Consider the following 14,729-nt stretch of genomic DNA (forward strand, 5'->3'; position numbering starts at 1 on the left):
AGCACCGACTCGTAGCACACGCTCCAGCAGGTATATCTCAATGGTCACCCCCAAAGCCAATTCCTCCTTTGGTCGCCTTTCCTTCCAGTTCTTTGCTGCCACTGACTGGAACAAACTGCAAAAATCACTGAAGCTGGAGATTCCCATCTCCCTCACTAGCTTTAAGAACCATCTGTCAGAGCAGCTTACAGATCACTGCATCTGTTCATAGCCCGTCTGTAGACCCATCTATCTACCTCATCCCCATAATGTATTTATTTATTTAGCTTTTTTTAAATTTTTTATTTAGCTTTTGCACCACAGTATCTCTACTTGCACATCCATCTTTTGCACATCTACCATTCCAGTGTTTAATTGCCATATTGTAATTACTTTGCCACCATGGCCTGCTTATTGCCTTAACTCCTTTATTTGACCTTATTTTCACTCACTGTATATAGACTTTTTTTATTTTTTCTTACTGTATTATTGACTGTATGTTTTGTTCATTCCATGTGTAACTCTGTGTTGTTGTATGTGTCGAACTGCTGTGCTTTATCTTGGCCAGGTCGCAGTTGCAAATGAGAACTGCCAGTTGGTCAGCGCATGCTCGGAGTACACATCCTGGTAATCTGTCTTGCACCGCGGCCTTGTGAATGTTGATGTGTTTAAAGTTTTTACTCACATCGGCTGGGAAGAGTGTGATCACACAGTCTTCCGGAACAGCTTGTGTTCTCATGCATGTTTCAGTGTTATTTGCCTCAATGCGAGCATAGAAGTCGTTTAGATCGTCCGGTAGGTTCGTGTCACTGGGCAGCTCTCAACTGTGCTTCCGTTTGTAGTCTTTAATGGTTTGCAAGCCCTGCCACATCCGACGAGCGTCAGAGACGGTGAAGTACGATTCGATCTTCGTCCTGTATTGATGCTTTGCCTGTTTGATGGTTCTTCGGAGGGCATAGCGAGATTTCTTATAAGCTTCCGGATTAGAGTCCCGCTCCTTGAAAGTGGCAGCTCTAGCCTTTAGCTCAGTGCGGATGTTGTCTGTAATACATCCCTTCTGATTGATACACTTTTTGATGAAGCCAATGACTGATGTTGTGCACTGTTCAATGCCATCGTAGGGATCCCGGAACATATTCCAGTCTGTGCTAGCAAAACAGTCCTGTAGATTAGCATCTGCTTCATTTGACCACTTTTTTTATTGATCTAGTCACTGGTGCTTCCTGCTTTAATTGTTGCTTGTCAGCAGGAATCAGGAGGATAGAATTATGGCCATATTTGCTCAATGAAGGGCGAGGGATAGCACCGTGTGTGGAGAAAAGTTGGTCCAGATTTTTTTCCCCTCTGGTTGCACATTTAACATGCTGATAGAAATTTGGGAAAATGGATTTAGGTTTCCCTGCATTAAAGTCTCAGGCTACTAGGATTGCCGCCTCTGGGTGAGCATTTTCTTGTTTGCTTATGGCGGAATACAGCTCATTCAATGCTATCTTAGTGCCAGCCTCAGTCTGTGGTGTTATGTAAACAGCTACGAAAAATACAGATGAAAACTCTAGATAGATAGATAGACAGACGGATGGACGGACGGAACAGACAGACAGACAGACAGACAGACATAGTCTGGTCTACAGCTTATCATGAGATACTCTACCTCAGACAAGCAATAGCTCGAGACTTCCTTAGATATCGGCACTAGCTGTTATTTACAAAAATACATAGTCTGCCTCCCCTTGTCTTACCAGACGCCACTGTTCTATCCTGCCGTACAGCGAAGTATAGCAGTATACAGCAGTATAACCAGCCAGCTGTATGTTGATATTGTGGTTGTTCAGCCACGACTCCGTGAAGCATAAGATGTTACAGTTTTCAATGTCCCGTTGGTGGTTTAATCTTCCGCGTAGGTCATCTTTTTTATTCTCAAAGACTGCATGTTAGCTAGCGGAATGGAATGAAGTGGTTAATTATAACCAGCCAGGTGAATGTTGATATTGTCGTTGTTCAGGTTAATTAGATCGCCAACAAAATCTCAGAATGCAACATACCTTCTGGACCCTTTTTCTCCACCTCCTCTTCAAGCGTATCACGGGGGTCTGGGCCTGTTCCCGTGAAAGCAGTACATCATTCGCGTCGGGCTAGTCAGACTCGTTAAAGCAAAAAAAGATTCTGCCAGTCCGTGGTGAGTAATCGCAGTCCTGATGTCCAGAAGTTATTTTCGGTCATAAGAGATGGTAGGGGCAATATTCTGTACAAAATATAAATATAAAATATATTTTTTTAACACTTTTTTGGTTACTTCATGTTTCGATATGTGTTATTTCATAGTTCTGATGTAGAAAATAGCGCAAATAAAGAAAAACCCTGAGTAGGTGTGTCCAAACTTTTGACTGGTACTGTATGGACAAAAATATAAACACAACATGTAAATTGTTTGTCCCATGTTTCATGAGTTGAAATAGAACATCACAGAAATGTTCCGTACGCACAAAAGCTTATTTCGCTCAAATGTTTCTGCACAAATTTGTTTACATCCCTGTTAGTGAGCATTTCTCCTTTGCCTAGACAATCCATCCACCTAACAGGTGTGGAATATCAAGAAGCTGATTAAACACCATGATCATTACACAGGTGCACCTTGTACTGAGGATGATAAAAGGCCACAAAGATGATGCTGTTTTGTCACACCACAATACCACAGATGTCTGAAGTTTAGAGGGAGCGTGTAATTGGCATGCTGACTGCTGGAATGTCCACCAGAACTGTTGACGGAGAATGGAATGTTAATTTCTCTACCATAAGCCGCCTCCAACATCGTTTTAGAGAACAGTAGTATGTCCAACCGGCCTTACAACCCCAGACCACGTTTAACCACGCCAGCCCAGGTCCTCCACATCCGGCTACTTCATGTAGTCTACAAAATAAGATAAGATAGTCTGAGACCAGCCACCTGGACAGCTGATAAAACTGAGAAGTATTTCTGTCTGTGGTGTTTTGTGGTGAAAAATGTATTCTGATTGGCTAGACCTGGCTCCCAAGTGAGTGGGCCTGGCTCCCAAGTGGGTGGGCCTGGCTCCCCAGTGGGTGGGCCTGGCTCCCAAGTGGGTGGGCCTGGCTCCCAAGTGGGTGGGCCAAAGTAGGTGGGCCTGGCTCCCCAGTGGGTGGGCCTGGCTCCCCAGTGGGTGGGCCTGGCTCCCCAGTGGGTGGGCCTGGCTCCCAAGTGGGTGGGCCTGGCTCCCAAGTGGGTGGGCGTATGCCCTCTCAGTCCCACTCAGTCCCACATGTGAAATCCATAAATTAGGGCATCATTTATTTATTTAAATTAACTGACTTCCATATATGAACTGTAACTCAGTTGCTTGTTGTATTTATATTTTTGCTCAGTATACTCTATAAACTTCCATTGATTATTTAAACTGGTACCAGGCTACCTTCAGATGACTCCTGTGAGGCTTTTGGGCATCCTATAGTAGGTACTTATTTATGAAACTCCCTCCTTCATATTAGTTTATAGGCCGAACCGTTTGGATGCTACAATTTAAACACTACACTGGAAGAGTGATAAAAATGATGCCATTGACCTGAGAGAGAGAGAGAGAGAGAGAGAGAGAGAGTGTGTGAGTCTGGCTGGTCAGTTTAGTTGTTTTATGAGGGCCAGAGGTATGGGGAATCAGTCGGCCATTCAAGGATTTATTGGAACATTTAGAGGGATGGCTGCTGTCGGTCTGCTCCTTACTCAAGGAAGTATCTCCCTGCCTTCACGACTTATTTTCTGGCCTGCTTGTTTGAGATCTTGTTTTGACAGGGACTATCACAGGAGATTCTCCTCTGAGTCTGTAACACACACACACACACACACACACACACACACACACACACACACACACACACACACACACACACACACACACACACACACACACACACACACACACACACACAGAGAGAGAGTCTGTTACACACAGACACAGACACACACACACACACTGCTGGATACATTTCCTCTTGACTCATTATTATATTTTCCTTTTCTGTGAAGCAGTCAGGCGTCTGTATATTTGCATGTGATGAACATTGACACAGTCGGCAGCACAGTACACCCCCGTCTCAGAACATTACATCTGAAATCACTCCATGATACGACCACCTTTAAAACACCACTGCATGAGTATCCCATCTACAGAGATGTCAGTGAATCTTGTTCCAGCGCAGAAATTTGGAATAAAGATGGCACCCGACAGACCTGGCAGCTCTGCTTCTAGCTCCAACTTTTTTTTTGTGTGTTATTTCTTACATTATTAGCTCAGAATGTTTTTTGAGTTATTACATACAGTAGGAAATAACTTTTGGATATCAGAGTGACGGTAACTCACCAGCATTATGACCAGGAATACGACTTTCCCGAATTTGATCCTTTGTTTGTACCCCCCCAGGGCAATTGAACTTATCCCAGAAGCTGCTCCAAGTTGCCGCCTGCGGAGAAGAGGTATTCGGAGTAAACTTCTAGTCCGACTCAGGAGGCATGCACACCATCCACGGCTTGAGAGTATATTGCTCACAAATGTTCAGTCTCTGGACAATAACGTAGATGAGCTCAGGGCGAGGATCTCCTTCCAGAGAGACATCAGGGACTGTAACATACCATACTCTGTTTCACAGAATCATGGATATCTCCGGATATACTGTCCCCGTCCAAGCAGCCAGCTGGGTTCTCAGTACATTGCGCAGACAGGAATAAATAATTGTCCAGGAAGAAGAAAGGAGGGGGTGTATGTTTCATGATTAACTACTCATGGTGTGATTGTGGTAACATACAGAATCTCAAGTCCTAGAGTACCGCACAATCAAATGCCGACCGTATTACCTCTCTGTTTGGTTATAGTCAAAGCCGTGTATATTCCCCCTCAAGCCGATACCACGACGGCCCTCAAGGAACTACACTGGACATTATGCAAACTGGATACCACACATCCCGAGGCCGCATTTATTGTGAGTGAGGATTTTAACAAAGAAAATACAAGGAAAACGTTACCAAAGTTCTAACAACACATTGACTGTAGCACTCGCTTAGGAAAAATACTAGATCACTGCTACTCACCTTTTTGAGATGTTTACAAGCCCCTCCCCTACCCTTCCCTCTGTAAATCAGATCACGACTCCATTTTGCTCCTCCCTTCCTATAGGCAGAAACTCAAACAGGAAGTACCCCTGCTAAGGTCTATTCAACACTGGTCTGACCAATCGAAATCCATGCTTCAAGATTGTTTTGATCACACAGGCTGGGATATGCCCATGAAATAGTCATGGACACGGTCACTGAGTTCATCAGGAAGTGTATAAGGGATGTTGTTCCCACGTTGACAATTAAAATCTACCCAAACCAGAAACCGTGGATAGATGACAGCATTCGCCTAAAATTGAAAGTGCGAACCACTGCATTTAACCATGGCCAGGTGACTGGGAATATGGTTGAATACAAACAGTGTAGTTCAGGGGTGTCCAACCAGTTGATCGCAATCTGGTCAATTGCAGAGTGCTTGCCAGTCTATCGTGAGATGATTATACATCTACTAAAATTCAGCCTTATAAGTCAATGCCTATAATCGTTTTATATTTTAACATTCGACAGTCCTCCATTCACAGCAATGTCTGAAAAGTCACATGATTTACATAAATTATGACCCGTCCCTGCCCACTTATTGACATATGACTCGTTAGTGCGGTCAGATGTCGCCTTCCAACTCCAAGTCGAGGTGACAGTGATGCCAGGCAGGTTGCTAGCTAGCTAACTTTGTAGCTAGATTATATTTTAAACATTTTTATTAAGTTGTGTGGTCGACAGCAGCAATAATGAGTGAAGGGATGTTAAAGGAATACTACAATTCCTATATGTGTTCATTAACCAATTCAATTAAAATCACTCTGTCTGTTTCTAAGAATTTGTAAGATCCTTATTTGCATAAAATAGACAGAGACCAGTCTACCAAAATTAGGCAATAGCATTTATTATCGAGAGCGCTGTTCATAGTACCATGTACAACAGTTTATATAAAACATATGACGTCATAGGTTTTAAAAATGTCTCTCCTCCTCTCCGACCAGGACAAAGCAAATTCAAAAGTTCATTCCAACTCACTAGCGCACATACCTGACACACTATATCTGGATTAACTTAGTTTTGTTTTGTTGACGTTGAGTGTGAGATTATTTTCCTGACACCACACTCCGAGGGCCCTCACCTCCTCCCTGTAGGCCGTCTCGTCGTTGTTGGTAATCAAGCCTACCACTGTTGTGTCGTCTGCAAACTTGATGATTGAGTTGGAGGCGTGCATGGCCACGCAGTCGTGGGTGAACAGGGAGTACAGGAGAGGGCTCAGAACGCACCCTTGTGGGGCCCCAGTGTTGAGGATCAGCGGGGTGGAGATGTTGTTGACTACCCTCACCACCTGGGGGCGGCCCGTCAGGAAGTCCAGTACCCAGTTGCACAGGTTCTAGGGTGTCGGGTAGGGTGGAGGTGATATGGTCCTTGACTAGTCTCTCAAAGCACTTCATGATGACGGAAGTGAGTGCTACGGGGCGGTAGTCGTTTAGCTCAGTTACCTTAGCTTTCTTGGGAACAGGAACAATGGTGGCCCTCTTGAAGCATGTGGGAACAGCAGACTGGTATAGGGATTGATTGAATATGTCCGTAAACACACCGGCCAGCTGGTCTGCGCATGCTCTGAGGACGCGGCTGGGGATGCCGTCTGGGCCTGCAGCCTTGCGAGGGTTAACACGTTTAAATGTCTTACTCACCTCGGCTGCAGTGAAGGAGAATCCGCATGTTTTCGTTGCAGGCCGTGTCAGTGGCACTGTATTGTCCTCAAAGCGGGCAAAAAAGTTATTTAGTCTGCCTGGGAGCAGGACATCCTGGTCCGTAACAATTTAAAGGAAATGCTACCAAATACTAATTGAGTGCATGTAAACTTCAAACTTCTGTCCCACTGGGGATGAAAGAAATAAAAGCTGAAATAAATAATTCTCTCTACTATTATTCTTACATTTCACATTCTTAAAATAAAGTGGTGATCCTAACTGACCTAAGACAGGGATACTAGGATAAAATGTCAGGAATTGTGAAAAACTGAACTAAATGTATTTGGCCAAGGTGTATGCAAACTTCCGACTTCAACTGTAGGTATCATAGCAACAGGTGTGTTGCATTTCATACATTCTGTTGGTTGGTTTAGATTTAGAGACTGGTAGATCTCATCATGCTGGCAAATGAAAAAGTAGATCTCACGTCAAAGAAGGTTTGGAACACTTGGTGCAGTTATTCCCTCCGGAAGGAAATCAAACAGGCAAAACGCCAGGACAGAGACAAAATTGAGTCGCAATTCCATGACTCAGAAGTGAGATGTAGGTCTACAGACAATCACGGATTACAAAGGGAAATCCAGCCAGACAAGCTAGACACCTTCTTCGCTTGCTTTGAAGATAACACAGTGCTACCGACGTGGCCCGCTCCCAAGGACTGTGGACTCTTGTTCTTCGTGGCTGACGTGAGTAAGACATTTTAGCTTCTGGCCCTAGCAGCGTCCTTAGAGCATGTGCAGACCAGCTGGCTGGACATATTCAATCTCTCCCTATCCCAGTCTGCTGTCCGCACTTGCTTAAAGATGTCCACCATTGTTCCTGTCCCCAAGAAAGCAAAGGTACATTAAATCATTTATTATTGCCTCGAATCACTCACTTATGTCATCATGAAGTGCTTTGAGAGGCTAGATAAAGATAAAGATAAAGATGGATAAAGATCCATCTTACCTGACACCCTAGACCAACTTCGATTTGCTTACCTCGCCAATAGATCCACAGACGATGCAATCGCCATCGCACTGCACACTGCCCTATCCCATCTGGAAAAGAGGAATTACTTATGTTCACTGTGAAAGTCTTCACCCCCCTTGGCATTTTTCCTATTTTGTTTCCTTACAGCCTGGAATTAAAATAGATATTTTAGGGGTTTGTATCATTTGATTTACACGACATGCCTACCACTTTGAAGATGCTAAATATTTTCTATTGTGAAACAAACAAGAATAAAGACAAAAAACAGAGAACTTGAACATGCATAACTATTCACCCCCCAAAGACCAATACTTTGTAGAGCCACCTTTTGCAGCAATTACAGCTGCAAGTCTCTTGGGGTATGTCTCTATAAGCTTTGCACATCTAGCCACTGGGATTTTGCACATTCTTCAAGGCAAAACTGCTCCAGCTGCTTCAAGTTGGATGGGTTCCGCTGATGTACAGCATTTTTAAGTCATACCACCGATTCTCAAATTGGATTGAAGTCTGGGCTTTGACTAGGCCATGCAAATGTTTCCCCTTAAACCACTCAAGTGTTGCTTGAGGCAATATGCTTAGGGCCATTGTCCTGCTGGAAGGTTAACCTCTGTCCCAGTTTCAATTCTCTGGAAGATTGAAACAGGTTTCCTTCAAGAATTTCCCTGTATTTAGCTCCATCCATCACTCCTTCAATTCTGACCCATTTCCCACTCTATGCCGATGAAGAAAATCCCCACAGCATGATGCTGCCACCACCATGCTTCACTCTTGGTGATGAGAGGTGTTGGGTTTGCGTCAGACAAAGAGTTTTCCTTGGTGGCCAAAAAGCTACATTTTAGTCTCATCTTACCAGAGTACCTTCTTCCATATGTTTGGGGAGTCTCCCACATGCCTTTTGGCGAACACCAAGTAGCTTATTTTTACTAATAGCCTCTTAGGGATCCCTTCACCCCCATTCCCGCTCGGATCCCGTTAACGGGATTGATTTGACAACATCCAGTGAAATTGCAGCGCACGAAATTCAAAAACAGAAACAGTCAAATTAAACATTCATAACAATAGAAGTGTTATACATCAAAATACTGCTGAACCTCTCTGGTACAAGTGGGACGGTAGCGTCCCACCTTGACAACAGTCAGTGAAATTGCAGGGCGCCAAATTCAAAACAACAGAAATCCCATAATTTAAATTCCTCAAACATACAAGTATTATACACCATTTTAATGATAAACTTCTTGTAAATCCAACCACAGCGTCCGATTTCAAAAAGGATTTACTGCGAAAGCGCACCATGCGATTATGTTAGGTCAGCACCTAGTCACAGAAAACCATGCAGACATTTTCCAGCCAAGGAGAGGGCTCACAGTGAGACCACTTCAGTTCTCCCGTTAGTCAGACTGTGGACTGAAACCAGTTCTCCCTTTAGTCAGAATATGGACTGAAACCAGTTTTCCCTTTAGTCAGAATATGGACTGAAACTACTTCAGTTCTCCCATTAGTCAGAATGTGGACTGAAACCAGTTCTCCCTTTAGTCAGAACATGGACTGAAACCACTTCAGTTCTCCCTTTAGTCAGAATGTGGACTGAAACCAGTTCTCCCTTTAGTCAGAACATGGACTGAAACCACTTCAGTTCTCCCTTTAGTCAGAACATGGACTGAAACCACTTCAGTTCTCCCTTTAGTCAGACTGTGGACTGAAACCAGTTTTCCCTTTAGTCAGAATATGGACTGAAACCACTTCAGTTCTCCCGTTAGTCAGAATGTGGACTGAAACCAGTTCTCCCTTTAGTCAGAACATGGACTGAGACCACTTCAGTTCTCCCGTTAGTCAGAATGTGGACTGAAACCAGTTTTCCCTTTAGTCAGAATATGGACTGAAACCACTTCAGTTCTCCCTTTAGTCAGAACATGGACTGAAACCAGTTTTCCCTTTAGTCAGAACATGGACTGAAACCACTTCAGTTCTCCCTTTAGTCAGAATGTGGACTGAGACCACTTCTGAGGTACAAAATGTCTGAGATGAGTTGTCCCTTTAAGAATTTTTGTAGTCTAAGCTGGCTGGGGGATGGGGTGAAATGACTGTTGTGTGTATTGATGTGTAAATCCCTAAGGGACCTCTAGGGGGACCTCTGTCATTCAGAACTACATTCTGTCACTTTCTGCCAGAACCCCTCCCTGCTAGTCGAGATGTAATTCACGATCCAGGGACCGCTCTCCTCTCCTCTCCTCTCCTCTCCTCTCCTCTCCTCTTGCTGTGGATACCTTTGACTGATACCTTGATAGGTTTCCACATCTTCTGTTTTAGAAAGCAATATGAAAACATGAATGAAAACACCTCCTGTAAAGTATATTTTGTCACCTTTAGGTCAGAATTTCTTACAAAGATAATATGCTTTATATATGCACTTTGTTTGGAATTGGAATACAGATCTGTCCAGCAGCCAAGGTTGATGCTCCTGTGTGAGTTGGTAGGTAGGTAGGTAGGTAGGTAGGTAGGTAGGTAGGTAGGTAGGTAGGTAGGTAGGTAGGTAGGTAGGTAGGTAGGTAGGTAGGTAGGTAGGTAGGTAAGTAGGTAGGTAGGTAGGTAGGTAGGGAGATACATGGTAAAATAAGGTAAACATCTTGGTTGATGAGGAGAGGAGAGGAGAGGAGAGGAGAGGAGAGTCCTCAAATACTATGGAGTGTCGAGTCCTTATAGACTATATCGTGGAGAGTCCTTATAGACTAGATAGTGGAGAGTCCTTAAATACTATATAGTGGAGAGTCCTTATAGACTATATAGTGGAGAGTCCTTATAGACTACGGAGAGTCGAGTCCTTAAATACTATATCGTGGAGAGTCCTTATAGACTATATATATAGTGGAGAGTCCTTAAATATGGCGGATGGATATTTTTTTGTGTTTTTTGTGAACAGTTTTCCTCTGGATTTTTACTCCTAAACACATTCTGTTGAAGCCACAGACATGATTTAACCAGTTTTAGAGACTTCAGAGTGTTTTCTATACACACATACTAATCATATGCATATACTATATTCCTGCCATGAGTAGCAGGACGTTGAAATTTTGCGCGATTTTTAACAAAAAGCTGCGGAAATTCGCAACATCCTAAACAGGTTTTAAATATTCCGTAGGCCTAGTATTTCTTATGCACACAGATTTCTTCACAGTTTTTACAGATCTATACAGGACTTTTAATACTCGTGTTTTGACTCTGCAAAACACATGTTAGTTTTATTCCTCCTGTAATGTAAATCAACAGAAATGATGCTGTCAGCATCTTTAATGTCTGAAGACATTGCACACATGAAGTGCAGTATAGATTTGCTACTTACTGCATTCCAAATGGCTCCGTATTCCCTATTTAGTGCACTACTTTTGATCAGTGCCCTCAGGGAGAGTCATCAGACTATGTAGGGAATAGGGTGTAATTTTGGACAAAACCCACTGTACAGCAAAGTGCAACTAAGGAGAAGGATATTTTTGACTAAGTCAAACCCAGAACTCTCAGAGCTCCCAGAACACGAAATATGGAATTCGAACTTGGAAGTCTCAGACTTCAGTCTTCAATCCGTTCAAGACAATTGAGAACTCAGAATAAAACAAGATCTGACTCTCTACTCCATAATCTGAGGACTCTCCACTCCATAGTCTGAAGACTCTCCACTCCATAGTCTGAGGACTCTCCACTCCATAGTCTATAAGGACTCTCCACTCCATAGTCTGAGGACTCTCCACTCCATAGTCTGAGGACTCTCCACTCCATAGTCTGAGGACTCTCCACTTCATAGTTTTAGGACTCTCCACTCCGTAGTCTGAGGACTCTCCACTCCATAGATTTATGACTCTCCACTCCGTAGTCTGAAGACTCTCCACTCCGTAGTCTATAAGGACTCTCCACTCCGTAATCTGAGGACTCTCCACTCCATAGTCTGAGGACTCTCCACTCCATAGTCTGAGGACTCTCCACTCCATAGTCTGAGGACTCTCCACTCCGTATTCTATAAGGACTCTCTACTCCATTGTCTGAGGACTCTCCACTCCATAGTCTGAGGACTCTCCACTCCATAGTCTGAGGACTCTACACTCCATAGTCTGAGGACTCTCCACTCCATAGTCTGAGGACTTTCCACTCCATAGTCTATAAGGACTCTCCACTCCATAGTAAAATCGTTTTGAACAGTCACCCAATTCCAAGTCGGATACTCGGGCATCTTTCGAGATAGTGCTCCGACTTTCTGACCTGAAGATCCCTAATTTTGAATATGCGTCTCAGGGGAGGATTGGAGGTTAGGGAGGGCGGGAGAGAACAGCAGAGGGTACGCCTTTCACAGTCCCTGCTCTCTCCTTCCTTCCCTCCAGATGAGACTGACCAGAGAGAGGGGACACAGTCTTCCACCTGATGGTGAAACTTGAGTCACACCGCATTTGCCTCAGGCACAAATTAATGTTGTGACCAGAGAAAATGTAAATTTTACCTCAATATTAAAATAGACACAACGTGAATAATAATGAAAATTATGGGCATGAGTGGAGTTAGGGAGAAGCATGTTTTATGTTTTGTAAAGGTGTTGAATAAAAACAGTGTTGACAGTGCTGAATAAAAACTTAACATTAACTCACTCATAAAAACAGCAGCTCTTGGCTGTATTATTTGACAGTCTTTGGTAATGTTTTTAAAAGTTATGAAACATTACGTAGACTACTATCAATCTTTGCTCTTGCTGGGGTTGTGGAAGCTCTGTAGGCAAGGCTATTTGAGCTATCAGACTGGCCAGCGCAGTAGGCACACTCGATTTAGCCACAGATCTCCTTGTCGGGCCGGGTAGGAAAAGTTTGTCTTTTCAGACAAATAAAATTTTTAAAATTCAGAATCAAGTGCACCTACCACCAACAGGGCTTCTGAATCAAGGGCACCTACCACCAACAGGGCTTCTGAATCAAGGGCACCTACCACCAACAGGGCTTCTGAATCAAGCGCACTTGCAGATTAACTAAGGAGAAGGATATTTTTGACTAAGTCAAACCCAGAACTCTCAGAGCTCCCAGAACACGAAATATGGAATTCGAACTTGGAAGTCTCAGACTTCAGTCTTCAATCCGTTCAAGACAATTGAGAACTCAGAATAAAACAAGATCTGACTCTCTACTCCATAGTCTGAAGACTCTCCACTCCATAGTCTGAGGACTCTCCACTCCATAGTCTATAAGGACTCTCCACTCCATAGTCTGAGGACTCTCCACTCCATAGTCTGAGGACTCTCCACTCCATAGTCTGAAGACTCTCCACTCCATAGTCTTAGGACTCTCCACTCCATAGTCTATAAGGACTCTCCACTCCATAGTCTGAGGACTCTCCACTCATTAGTCTGAGGATTCTCCACTCCATAGTCTGAGGACTCTCCACTCCATAGTCTGAGGACTCTCCACTCCATAGTCTGAGGACTCTCCACTCCATAGTTTTAGGACTCTCCACTCCGTAGTCTGAGGACTCTCCTCTCAATAGTCTGAGGACTCTCCACTCCATAGATTTATGACTCTCCACGCCGTAGTCTGAGGACTCTCCACACCGTAGTCTATAAGGACTCTCCACTCCGTAATCTGAGGACTCTCCACTCCATAGTCTGAGGACTCTCCACTCCATAGTCTATAAGGACTCTCCACTCCATAGTCTGAGGACTCTCCACTCCATAGTCTGAGAACACTTCATTCTACAGTCTTTAAGGACTCTCCACTCCATAATCTGAGAACTCTCGACTCCATAGTCTATAAGAACTCTCCACTCCATAGTCTGAGGACTCTCCACTCCATAGTCTGTAAGGACTCTCCACTCCATAGTCTATAAGGACTCTCCACTCCATAGTCTGAGGACTCTCCACTCCATAATCTGAGGACTATCCACTCCATAGTCTGAGGACTCTCCACTCCATAGTCTATATGGACTCTCCACTCCATAGTCTGAGGACTCTCCACTCCATAGTCTATAAGGACTCTCCACTCCATAGTCTGAGGACTCTCCACTCCATAATCTGAGGACTCTCCACTCCATAGTCTGAGGACTCTCCACTCCATAGTCTGAGGACTCTCCACTCCATAGTCTGAGGACTCTCCACTTCATAGTCTGAGGACTCTCCACTCCGTATTCTATAAGGACTCTCCACTCCATTGTCTGAGGACTCTCCACTCCATAGTCTGAGGACTCTACACTCCATAGTCTGAGGACTCTCCACTCCATAGTCTATAAGGACTTTCCACTCCATAGTCTATAAGGACTCTCCACTCCATAGTAAAATCGTTTTGAACAGTCACCCAATTCCAAGTCGGATACTCGGGCATCTTTCGAGATAGTGCTCCGACTTTCTGACCTGAAGATCCCTAATTTTGAATATGCGTCTCAGGGGAGGATTGGAGGTTAGGGAGGGCGGGAGAGAACAGCAGAGGGTACGCCTTTCACAGTCCCTGCTCTCTCCTTCCTTCCCTCCAGATGAGACTGACCAGAGAGAGGGGACACAGTCTTCCACCTGATGGTGAAACTTGAGTCACACCGCATTTGCCTCAGGCACAAATTAATGTTGTGACCAGAGAAAATGTAAATTTTACCTCAATATTAAAATAGATACAACGTGAATAATAATGAAAATTATGGGCATGAGTGGAGTTAGGGAGAAGCATGTTTTATGTTTTGTAAAGGTGTTGAATAAAAACAGTGTTGACAGTGCTGAATAAAAACTTAACATTAACTCACTCATAAAAACAGCAGCTCTTGGCTGTATTATTTGACAGTCTTTGGTAATGTTTTTAAAAGTTATGAAACATTACGTAGACTACTATCAATCTTTGCTCTTGCTGGGGTTGTGGAAGCTCTGTAGGCAAGGCTATTTGAGCTATCAGACTGGCCAGCGCAGTAGGCACACTCGATTTAGCCAC

This window comes from Oncorhynchus mykiss, chromosome 7, assembly GCF_013265735.2.
Source record: "Oncorhynchus mykiss isolate Arlee chromosome 7, USDA_OmykA_1.1, whole genome shotgun sequence".
NCBI classification, from domain to species: Eukaryota; Metazoa; Chordata; class Actinopteri; order Salmoniformes; family Salmonidae; genus Oncorhynchus; species Oncorhynchus mykiss.